This window comes from Octopus sinensis, linkage group LG3, assembly GCF_006345805.1.
Source record: "Octopus sinensis linkage group LG3, ASM634580v1, whole genome shotgun sequence".
In the NCBI taxonomy this organism is placed as follows: domain Eukaryota; kingdom Metazoa; phylum Mollusca; class Cephalopoda; order Octopoda; family Octopodidae; genus Octopus; species Octopus sinensis.
Window position 1 is genome coordinate 165,491,828 of NC_042999.1, and position 11,426 is coordinate 165,503,253.

An 11,426-nucleotide genomic window follows, 5' to 3' on the forward strand; every position below is an offset into this window, starting at 1 on the left:
AGTTTGAATGAGAAACGATGCCCCTCCCACCATATTCACCAGACATTGCCCCATCTGATTATCATTTATTCTGTAGTCTTCAAAATCATTTGGATGGAAAAAAATATGAATTCTGTAGATGAGGTCAGAACTGTACTGGAGAAGTAGTTTTCATCACTGACAAGTGAAATTTGGAAGAGGGGCCTTGCAAATCTACCAGATAGATGGAAAAGCATTGTAGGAAATGAAGGAGAGTATATTTTAGATTAAAAAAGAACTTTACTTATCTTAATTTTGAAAAATAAAAGAAGTACAAAAAAATCACATTATCTATGGGATGACCCAATATTTGTGTCTTTGTATATGTCATTATAAAATATGGATATAATTTGTTTTTAAAAGTTTTCAGCGAAACTTTTCAAATTTATAGATGTAAGTGTCTTTTAATTTAGCATTGAGAGATCTATATTATGAGTGTTCTTCAATGCTTATCAAGACTTAATTTTAAGAATTGATACTAAGTTCTTTCTATTGTTCCTTTTTTCCATATGCATACTGGCTGTTGGACATTCTTAATGTAGTTTGGCATCACATTTTCTCTGATCATTTCATAAGTGGTATACAAGAATGTGACTAAATAAGGAAGTTAAACAAAATGTACACTGCACCAGTCTTAGGTGCATCTCCATCCATCCATCCATCTTTTCTGCCCACTATTTCTGGGAGGTTTGTTGGAGTAGAATCTTCAGGCATCTCCTCCATAAGAAGCAGCCATCATTAGACTTTCCCTTTGGATTCCCAAGTGCAACCAACTGAGTCTTAGGATATTATTCAACCATCTCATTCTAAATCTACCCCTAGGTTTCCTGCTGGTTAGTTCAGCTTGAAGAATTCACCTTGTGATTCTTTTTAAAGACATTCTTATCACATGTCCATAGTATCAGAGCTGTGACCTCCCAATGTGGATTAGCTCAACCTAGAGAGATTCCCTGATCTCTGAGCTTTGCACCCTATCAAGTAATGTTATTCTAGAGGTGCATATCATACATATATAACCAATCCATTACACAATATTACAAGTTACTTAACTTAGGATAAAGGAGTACAACAGCTACACCCAATATTGATCACTTTGATAAGAAATTTAACACAATTAACCAATATATGATTTTACTTGACCATGTGACTATTGTCAATCTCATATCATATTACATTAGTAAAAATATCTACAAATAGCTGACAATGTATCTTAAAAAAATCTTCATTGAAATTAGATATTAGATGTAAAAAAAAATAGTAGGAACTTTCTCTCAATTCAAATAGCAATCCTATTTCCAATAGACTAGCAGGTAGCAAAAGGTGAGAGTAGACCAACATCCTTACAATGACTGTAGGCTTCAATGTTTAGGTGAAATGTGATGTTAAACTGTACTACACAAGATTAGCACCTGGAATACATTTGCAAAAGAAGCAACTGTGAAAGGTTTAAATGTGGATTTCAACAATCCTTGTTGTATAAGGAGCACTCAAAATGGGGTCATTGTGGGAGTTTTTGCACAGTTTTACCAGCACATTTAAAAATATATATAATATGAAAAATTTCAAAGATAATTGTTAAAAGTAAGTAGTTGTTATATATTTTTATCATGGCATATTTATACACACATAACTCACACAACTATTATGTTGATTTTTTTTTTTTTTTTGCAAGATATATCCATTTTCCATTCTGGCTTTGGTTGGTCTAATCATTAAATTTAATCCTTTTATAATCATGTTCCTAACAAAACACTACCAACATGCTTCAATTAATTTTGAAATAATCTAGAATTTGTAAGGATTTAGTAAAATAACTAATTTTATCATTTTGAAGTTGAGATTTCTTATAAAATTATGGCAGCAAGGCAACCTTGTGTGTTGCTATAAAAAGGGATAATGAAATGCCTTCTCTAACTCCTGAATATTCTTCCTACGACTTGCCATTATATCATAAAATGGTCCTTTCATTTAGTTCTTATTTAGATTAAATAAAATACACTCAGTATTTAAATAAATATATATATAAATATATAATACATATGGTCTGTTTGACACTTTATATCTTTAGTTAATGTCATTCTAAAAACAGGGCCGAAAATTCAATGTTATTAGTATTAGAAAATACTTTTAATTCAATTTAGAATGATCACCAAAAGTTGACTTTTTTTAGTAAAATAGAATGTGAACCGAAGTACGATTATGAGGATAAATTATTGACATTGAATAAATATTTTTATTACTTTTGTTCAGAAATTTCATAAATTCCTTCTAGTGCTGCTAAGTCATGTTGCTGTTTTTTACTATTCTGTTTCTGTTGATGAAAAAACTCTAGAAATAGTATTAGAATGACACAGACAAAAGCATTGAGTAATACAATAGGGCCACACATAAATCGGAAGTCCGTATAAGTTGAACTGACCAATCTATTAATATCACTAATGCATGGCACAGTAGTTCTGTTACTTTCAGATTGATTTGATCGATTGAAGTAAATATTATAGCTGTGAACACAATCATTGGTTATCTCATGTTCATATATACTACAGGCTGGGTATAGGTGTGTAATATGGTTCCAGCATTGTAAAAGTTGAGATGAATTTTGTTGGGCAGATTGACAGATTTCTCTTGAATTAAATGTATTAAAATAGTCAGTGAACAGAATTTTCTCACTTGCTAATTGCATAAAACCCAGGCAAATGTCACCAACAGTAATGAATAAAAGTAGTGCTGCTGATGCTCGCCGACCAAGACAGGCAAATCCAAAGATTGCTATGCAGAGAATAAGACATCCAATATAGACAGGGGCGGCTAAACCTGTACAAGGGTGAGCTTTTAGTGAGAAAGCACAAGATACCTCACTTATTTGATTTCTACACAGAAATAAAAGGCCAATACTCAAACCAATTTGAGAGATTCCAGTAAATAGTATGAGTGAGAACAAAATATTACTACTGCATTGATGACATTTAGAGGAAGAGTTTTTGTCGAAGACATTTAGTAATTCTCTGTATGTCATTTTGAGATTTTATATCACTTGATTGACAACTTCTTTCTTAATTTATTGATGTTGCAGCATTTACTGTATTTGTAGTTCTGCAAAAAAATAAAATGGTAATAATAAATATTTCTCAGAAGACACAAATATCTTAGCTTATCAGTTATTAGTCTACTATGTTTCATTCATTTGATTTATAGTTTTTACTGTTTATCATGTTAATACCATTTACTTATCTATTTATGTATTTCAAGATATGTTTATTAGAAATAAAACAGCTTTATAATTATTGGATTTATCAATGTAGATATAATTAGACTGACAATTTAGCCTTATTAGCAAACAGTAATTTATATTTTAAGAAAATGTACATTATAGACATCACATTTGGAAAAAGTAATTGTGAAGTAGTCAACATACCCAGTCCAGGCAAAGAAACAGTAAACTTAGGCTGCTTGAATTCCACATGGATCAGTCTGAAAAATGCAATAGTAAAATTCATGTGAAGAATACAACAATCCACAAAAAATTCAAAATTTAAACAAAATTACATCACATTTATTATGTCTTTCTTAGCACAATACACATAATTCACTTTACAAAAGAAAAATTTATGAATTTTGAAAACGTATTCACACTCCATGAAAATGCATATATATAATATAATATAAAGAAAATAGAGAGTGTGAACACAGAAAATATCAATATAATAGTCAATTTCAATTTCTCACCTCTATTCATAGTTTAAAATCAAAATTGCATCATGAATTTTATCATCATACCCTTTTAATGTCTGTTTTCCATGCTGGCATGGGCTGGACAGTTTGACTGAGGGCTGGCAAGCCAGAAGGCTGTTCCAGGCTCCAGTCTGATCTGGCAATGTTTCTACAGCTGGATGCTCTTCCTAACACCAACCACTCCGAGAGTGTAGTGGGCACTTTTTACATGCCACTTGCACGAGGGCTAGTCAGTTGGTACTGGCATCATCTACACTTGAATGGTGTTTTTTACATGGCACCTGTATGGGAGACAGTCAGGTGGCTCTGGCAATGACCACGACAAATAGTGTTTTTTATGTGCCACTGGCATTGGACCAGTCAGGTGGCACTGGTATCGACCACACTCAAATGGTGCTTTTTACACACCACCGGCATGGGTGCCAATCAGGCAGTACTGTCATAGGCCACAACGATGACTTCACTTGCCTTAATAGGTCTTCATAAGTTCCATTTATTGCCCAATAATTGAAGGGTACTCTTAAATGGGCTGGTTATGCTGCACTGGCATAGGCCACGGTTACAGTCTCACCTGGCTTGCCAGGTCTTCTCAAGCACGGCATATCTCCAAAAGTCTCAGTCACTTGTCATCACCTCAGGAAAAATCTTTTCAGGGCAAAATTCACACACATACACACATATTAATATATAAAAAAAACAATGATATTTTTTAATATATAATAAACTGTATGCTCTGAAGACGTATTAATTACATATCTTCACATTCTGAATTCACTTCTTGAACTTTTCTCCCACCCATGTTTTATAAAATAGGTGTAAGGAAAATATTGCTATTGTTAAAATTAACCTCTCCCTAAATTTCCTAAACTTATGCCAAAGTTAAAAATCAATGCAGGTCACAGAACATTTATTTTATGACTGTGAAGCTAGTTTATGTCATTAATGATAGTAAAAGAGTCTCAGTTTTAGATTTGGTACTACTTATTTTTATAATTTTATTCAATAACTGACACAAATACACTCAGCTATTTTCTGTAGGGTTTTCAAAACATTGCAATGTTAAAAAGAATCACCATATAATTATTATGTACCAGTATTAATCATTCATTAAAATTGGTTAGGTAGCTACAATTATAATTCATATAATGTGAAAGTTGTAGAGAATAGACCTTTATTCAATACAAATACCTTCATCCTTGTCTTCATTTACACACTCTTGTTATCACCACTCATAAAACTAGTGTTCTAGTACTTCAATATCATATATTTTTCTCCTTACACTGTATACAGTTATAGATATAGTTGAAAACTCACTTGATCCCATCTTTTTTCTCAAACAGAGATAATTAATAGGAATTATGAAATGGTTTGCATTGAACTGTTTAATAAATTTTAGTCATATATTGAGTCACACATGCATAAACGTTGAGCTATCCTAAATATTCGGTTGGTGCATAATTATTGCAGTTTTTTTTTCAACAAAAACAATAACATGTAACAAAAACATCTTTACATGATTATTCTGGAGCATATTCACCATCTACTTCAATTACTGCTAACCATTTGCTTGGCAGATGGTCAGACCATCATTTAGATATATTTTTGCTAAATATTGTTATTGTTTTTGTTGAAAAAACTGCAATAATTTTACACCAACACAATGAATTATGGCGCAGGAGTGGCTGTGTGGTAAGAAGCTTGCTTCCTAACCATATGGTTGTGGGTTCAGTCCCACTGCGTGACACCTTGGGCAAGTGTCTTCTAATATAGCCTCAGGCCAACCAAAGCCTTATGAGTGGATTTGATAGATAGAAACTGAAAGAAGCCCTTCGTATATATATATATATACATATATATATATATATATATATATATATATATATGTTGTGTGTGCCTTTGCATCTGTGTTTGTCCCCTCCACCACCACCACCATCACTTGACAACCGATGCTGGTGTGTTTCTTTGACTAAAAGGTGGTGCTCCAGCATAAGCTGCAGTCAAATGACTAAAACAAGTAAAAGAGTGTGTAAAAACTATTTAAATACATGAGAAACACTTTGGGATAGTTAATTTCTCTGATATTTCCTTGCATAAAAAGTAAATCAAGCAAATTAGGTGCAGGGCCAGCACTAGGAAGTGCAGGACCAGCACTAGGAAATGCAGGGCTAGTGCTAGGGAGTGCAGGTCCAGTGCTAGGAAGTGCAGGGCCAAATTAAAGAATTGTCAGTGAGTTCCTCTATTCTTCAAAAACTTAAGATTGACGTTTTATGCTTCGTGTAGTACATCAGTCCCAGCCAAAAAGTGTTGAGGGATTGAGGCTCCACTATTAGCCACAATGATATACTAAAAATTCATCACAGCATCCTCCATTCAAGCATGTGTGCTGGGCCCTCTTTTAGCATGGGACTCAATTTGAACAAATCTGTCTAATTGGCTTAAAACTGGCTCTGGCTAGGTGTTAAGTTTAGAATAAAATTAGGGTTTTTATATGCTTTCACCAGTCATTTACTTTAACTGAATCCAGCTGACACCTAACATTTAATACCCTTAGTAATTTTTATCATTCTGAGCAAAATACGATACTCTGATCTTGGCTGCAGCTCGTTACAATTGTGACATGTCACTGAATTTTCATTTCAAACAGGATTTTTTTTGTCCTTTAGATCTTTGCACAGTCATGCAAACATCCTAACACTGACTGATACACTTGTTATTTATTGTCTGCTATCTCCAATTTTTATTTGGAAAATTAAATGTGACTGAAATAGATGTACCCTTGATTTTCTCAGCTATTAATCTTTCTCTCAGACATTACCTGTGATGGTATCAAAGATCTTTGTTTTCACAGCCAATAAATGTTGTTTACTAGATAAATGAATAGATGCTGAGTGGATGATATATCCATCCTACTCCTTGCAAAGCAGATTTAAAAATGAAGGACTTGAGTGCAAAAAGCTTAACGTGAACAAATCTCAGATGGTCCTTCATGACAACTGCACATCAACTAAATTTGTATCTCAAAAGTTTAGTTTTTCATTTCAGAGCTAGTAAATAGTCAGCTTTGATCAGTTCACAATGAAAATCCACATTGCAATACTAATGACATATCTGGGTCAGTGCAGCTATTACATGCACAACCATTCTTGGTCACATGCAAAAACTAGTCATTTGGTTGGTTGATACACTCTGCATTCACCAACATTAAATAACTGTTGTGTCACAGAAGTTGTTTCTTCTCTCTGCTTCTACTTTTTGTAACCAACCTTTCTATGTGTCATTGTTTATCCTACAAATATCATATCTGATTCCCTCATCCCACAACTGTCAAGCTTCTGTGTCCTCTTTAAGTAATTACTATGCACAACAAATATTCTTTTTATTTTTTTATTCCTTAACTAGGCATAAAGACTCAACTTTTAAGAATAAATGAAACAAAAATTCCCAGTCTTTCTAAAGAGTATCAGAATCCAAGCTAACATGAATCTGGAATTAGATATGTGTCTCTAAAATAATTCCTAATCTGATTTATCTCTACTTGTAACTATCCATAAGATGATTGAAATTCTTTTTGAGACTTTTTCTTTATGATGTTCTGTGGGATTTTTTTCTCTTCCTGCTAGTGCTTGCTTTTTTTAAGTATATCTTAGATTAAGGTTGGTATTGGTGCTTTTATTCCTCATCACTAACACTTTCTCTGGTTTTCTCTTGCTTGTGCCCCTGTTATGTGCATAGGAACTACTTCTCTCATTTTCATCATCACGAGAGCTATTCCCTTTGAAAAATCCTTGCTGTTAGCCCAACAACAAACTGATCATTCCTTTGGAAAATTCTTTCCAACTGAGTGCTATGATTTACATCAAATTGATGAATTTCTTGATTTTATTGCAATGGGTTTTTTTAATTGCCAAGAAATTAACTGACTAATTAATGGACTATTTCACATATAAATAATTATGTTATCATAAAAAAAAAGTTATTTAGGTTTCACCTTGAAAAACAGTAAAAGTTCTTTGAACAAAAACTTCACCATCTCTTGCCTCAACAACATGGCAGCATGCTGCTACCTCTCTCTTACTATGTAGAGTATAGTGAAAGACATCACTCAGTCAAATGCAATGCCTTCATAGTAATAGCCATTGCATCTTCAAACCTGTACTCAAACTTGTATGTTCATGGAAGAACTCTCTCTCTCACACACACATATATCCAAGAAATTAAGGAATAGAACTCCATTCCTTACATTTATTTGCACTTTTAGCAACTTCACTTGCTAAATCATAAGTTGTATGGAGACCATAGACTTATTGAAATTTCTTTTGATTTCAGAATGGAATGAGGTGTGTATCTTATAATGTTATCATCATAAGTTATACACATAATTTTATTCTATATTGTCACATTTTGATGTGTCTACACCTGCATATATGCTTATAAAGCTTATTAACTTCCTATATTTGGATCTCTGGATCATCCTTACCTATTATTATATACTAGCTTAAAAGCAGCCCGATATACAGCTGGAGGCTCCAATCGAAATAGGGGACCCAAAATGATAAGGTTGAGAAATAGAAATAGATTATGCCTGACCCAAAACGATCACAGCCATGTCATCCAAACAGATCTGGTGGAACCGGGCTTAGCTGCTAGTTTATATATAAAATGTGACCGCGTGTGTACCGTTGGCGATTTTTTTTCCTCCGTCTTCCCTTCTCTGGATCTTACCTTGTCCTATGTTTCTGACAAAGAGCTCCACTCGAAACGTAAAACCCTCCTTCTTTCCTTCCTTCCTGAGCATCCAATAATACTATATTTGTTCTATGTCCTCGTATTGTTGTGTTTTCTCTTTGTGTTTTCATGTTTGGTGTGGTAAGTAGCTTGCTAACCAACCACATGGTTCCGGGTTCAGTCCCACTTTGTGGCATCTTGGGCAAGTGTCTTCTGCTATAGTTTCCATCTACCAAATCCACTCACAAGGCTTTGATCACCTAAGGCTATAGTAGAAGACACTTGCCCAAGGCGCCACGCAGTGGGACTGAACCCGGAAACCATGTGGTTTGTATATATTTAGGTATTCCTCATTTATATACCTATATATATATAATATATATATTATATAATATATATATTATATAATAATTTAATAAATATTAGGGAATAAATCCAAATTTACAGGAAAAAAATCAGATTTAGGATTGAATCCAATTTTATAGTTAAAATATAATATAATATTAATTATAAAACCACTATAACAAAACCACTATTATGCAAATCAAACAAAGAAAGACTTAATCCAATACATAAAAAATTTTTATAAATAAATATAATTAAGATTAATTAAGATATCCACTTAATTATCTTAATTATATTTAATTTATATAAAAATTTTTATGTATTGGATTAAGTCTTCTTGTTTGATTTGCATAATAGTGGTTTTGTCTCTAATAATATTATATATATATATATATATATATGTATGTGTGGTGTGTTTGTCCCCCTAGCATTGCTTGACAACCGATGCTGGTGTGTTTACGTCCCCGTCACTTAGTGGTTCGGCAAAAGAGACCGATAGAATAAGTACTGGGCTTACAAAGAATAAGTCCCGGGGTTGATTTGCTCGACTAAAGGCGGTGCTCCAGCATGGCCGCAGTCAAATGACTGAAACTAATACATATATATATATATATATAGGTATATAAATGAGGAATGCCAATATATATACAAACCACATGGTTCCAAGTTCAGTCCCACTGCGTGGCACCTTGGGCAACTGTCTTCTACTATAGCCTTAGGCTGATCAAAGCCTTGTGAGTGGATTTGGTAGATGGAAACTGAAAGAAGCCTGTTGTATGTATGTATATTTTTGTATGTGTGTGTGTATGTGTTTGTGTTTCTGTGTTTGTCCCCGCAACATCACTTGACAACTGATGCTGGTGTGTTTACGTCCTGTAAATTAGTGGTTTGGCAAAAGAGACCAATAGAATAAGTACTAGGCTTACAAACAATAAGTCCTGGGGTCGATTTACTCGACTAAAGGCGGTGCTCAAGCATGGACACAATCAAATGACTGAAACAAGTAAAAGAGTAAAAAGGGAGTATATACATTATTTACAAACGTACCATAGGTACATACATATTACATGTGTTGAGAAGCGAGGATTTTTTCAATAGTTTGTATTTTTCTTTTTATATATATTTATATACTTTTTATATACTTAAAAAGAAAAATACGAACTACTGAAAAAACCTCCCTTCTCAACACATGTAATATTTATGTACCTATGGGTATGTTTGTACGTAAATGTATACGTATGTATATGTATATATATATTTATGTGTTCCTTATTTATATACCTTTTCATTCCTACATAACATACAATAATCTTACGATATATTGTTTTATAGGTATGTGTATATATATATTGAGGGCTTTGAATGTCCCGTCCTGTGGTTCTTGTGTCGTCTCTGTGGTGTTTATGTTTTGTCCATGTCTGTAATATTTTATGTTACCTATATAATCGGGCGGCTACGTATCCCATTGTCCTTATACAATAAGTATATTTTTCTCTAGCATTGATACGACTCTTAATCTGTCTCTTTCTCTCTCTTCTCTCCTCCCTTATTCCCCTTCCTTTCTTTCCTCTCCATCCGTCTTCCCCCCCTTCTACGTTTCTCTATCTCTCTCACCTCCAGCACCCTCGATCTGTCTCTTTCTTCTCCTCCCTCGTCACCTTCTCTCTCTTTTCATCTGTCCCTTTCTTCCTGTCTTTTGTTCTCACGTGACCGCTAGCCACTGTTGAGCGCTCTTTTCATTCCAGCAGGCCGAAGCAACACGTATTTGTTCGTCTCCCTGCGGCCATTAGGCACAACTTCATAAGCAGCCCCAAACTCAACTCGTCTGTCGAAAGACCCTTGTCTTACGTCCTGGTTTTGTTTTGTTTTTTATTTTTACCGTTATTGTTTTTACGTTTTTGTATTCTTATTGGTGTCACGTATTCTGTATTTTTGTTCGTGTACTTCGTTCGTTTTCCGTCCTAGGTTGTGATATACATTCGAAGCTTTCTTCAAGGGGATCTAATGCGCTTGCTTAGATTTCCCTTGGCGGGCTGCCCATATCGGAGCAATTCTCAAGATTAATCAGCCGAAATTGCTAAGATGATCTGGTTCTTGACTGATGACTGAGGGCTTCGAATGTCCCGTCCTGTGGTTCTTGTGTCGTCTCTGTGGTGTTTCATGTCTTGTCCATGTCTGTAATTATTTTTTAATGTTTACCTATATATATATATATATATAATTGTATTATATAGAAGGAGCTTCTACAGGACTAGAACTGTTTCATTCAAGAGAAATCATCAGGAAGCTTCCTGATGATTTCTCTTGATGAAACAGTTCTAGTCCTGTAGAAGCTCCTTCTATATAATAAATTAATTTTACTCTGCTATGTATTGAGTACCTTATTTACTGTGGTTAACCCCAATCAAACCGCAGGACTACATATATATATATATATATATATATATATAATATATATATATATATTATATACACATCTACATATGTTCTATATATATATACATGCATATATATATATATATATATACATTATATAGTTTCTATATATATATATACATCTATATATGTTCTATATATATATATGCATATATATATATGTATATATA

General features: G+C 33.5%; 1 protein-coding gene and 1 long non-coding RNA gene across 5 annotated transcripts in view; one reads left to right on the plus strand and one right to left on the minus strand.

Moving 5' to 3' along the window:
• The window catches only part of LOC115209623 (cilia- and flagella-associated protein 300-like), a 281,205-nt gene that overhangs the window by 69,706 nt on the left and 200,073 nt on the right, over window positions 1–11,426 (plus strand). The gene's annotated exons all lie outside the window — the stretch shown is intronic.
• Window positions 391–11,426, minus strand: part of LOC115209624 — a 32,427-nt gene continuing 21,391 nt past the window's right edge. Inside the window, exons 2-3 of the long non-coding RNA XR_003881326.2 lie at window positions 3,434–3,489; window positions 391–3,111 (exon numbers count right to left, since the gene is read on the minus strand). This is a non-coding gene — a long non-coding RNA (uncharacterized LOC115209624). The remainder of the gene's footprint in view (window positions 3,112–3,433; window positions 3,490–11,426) is intronic.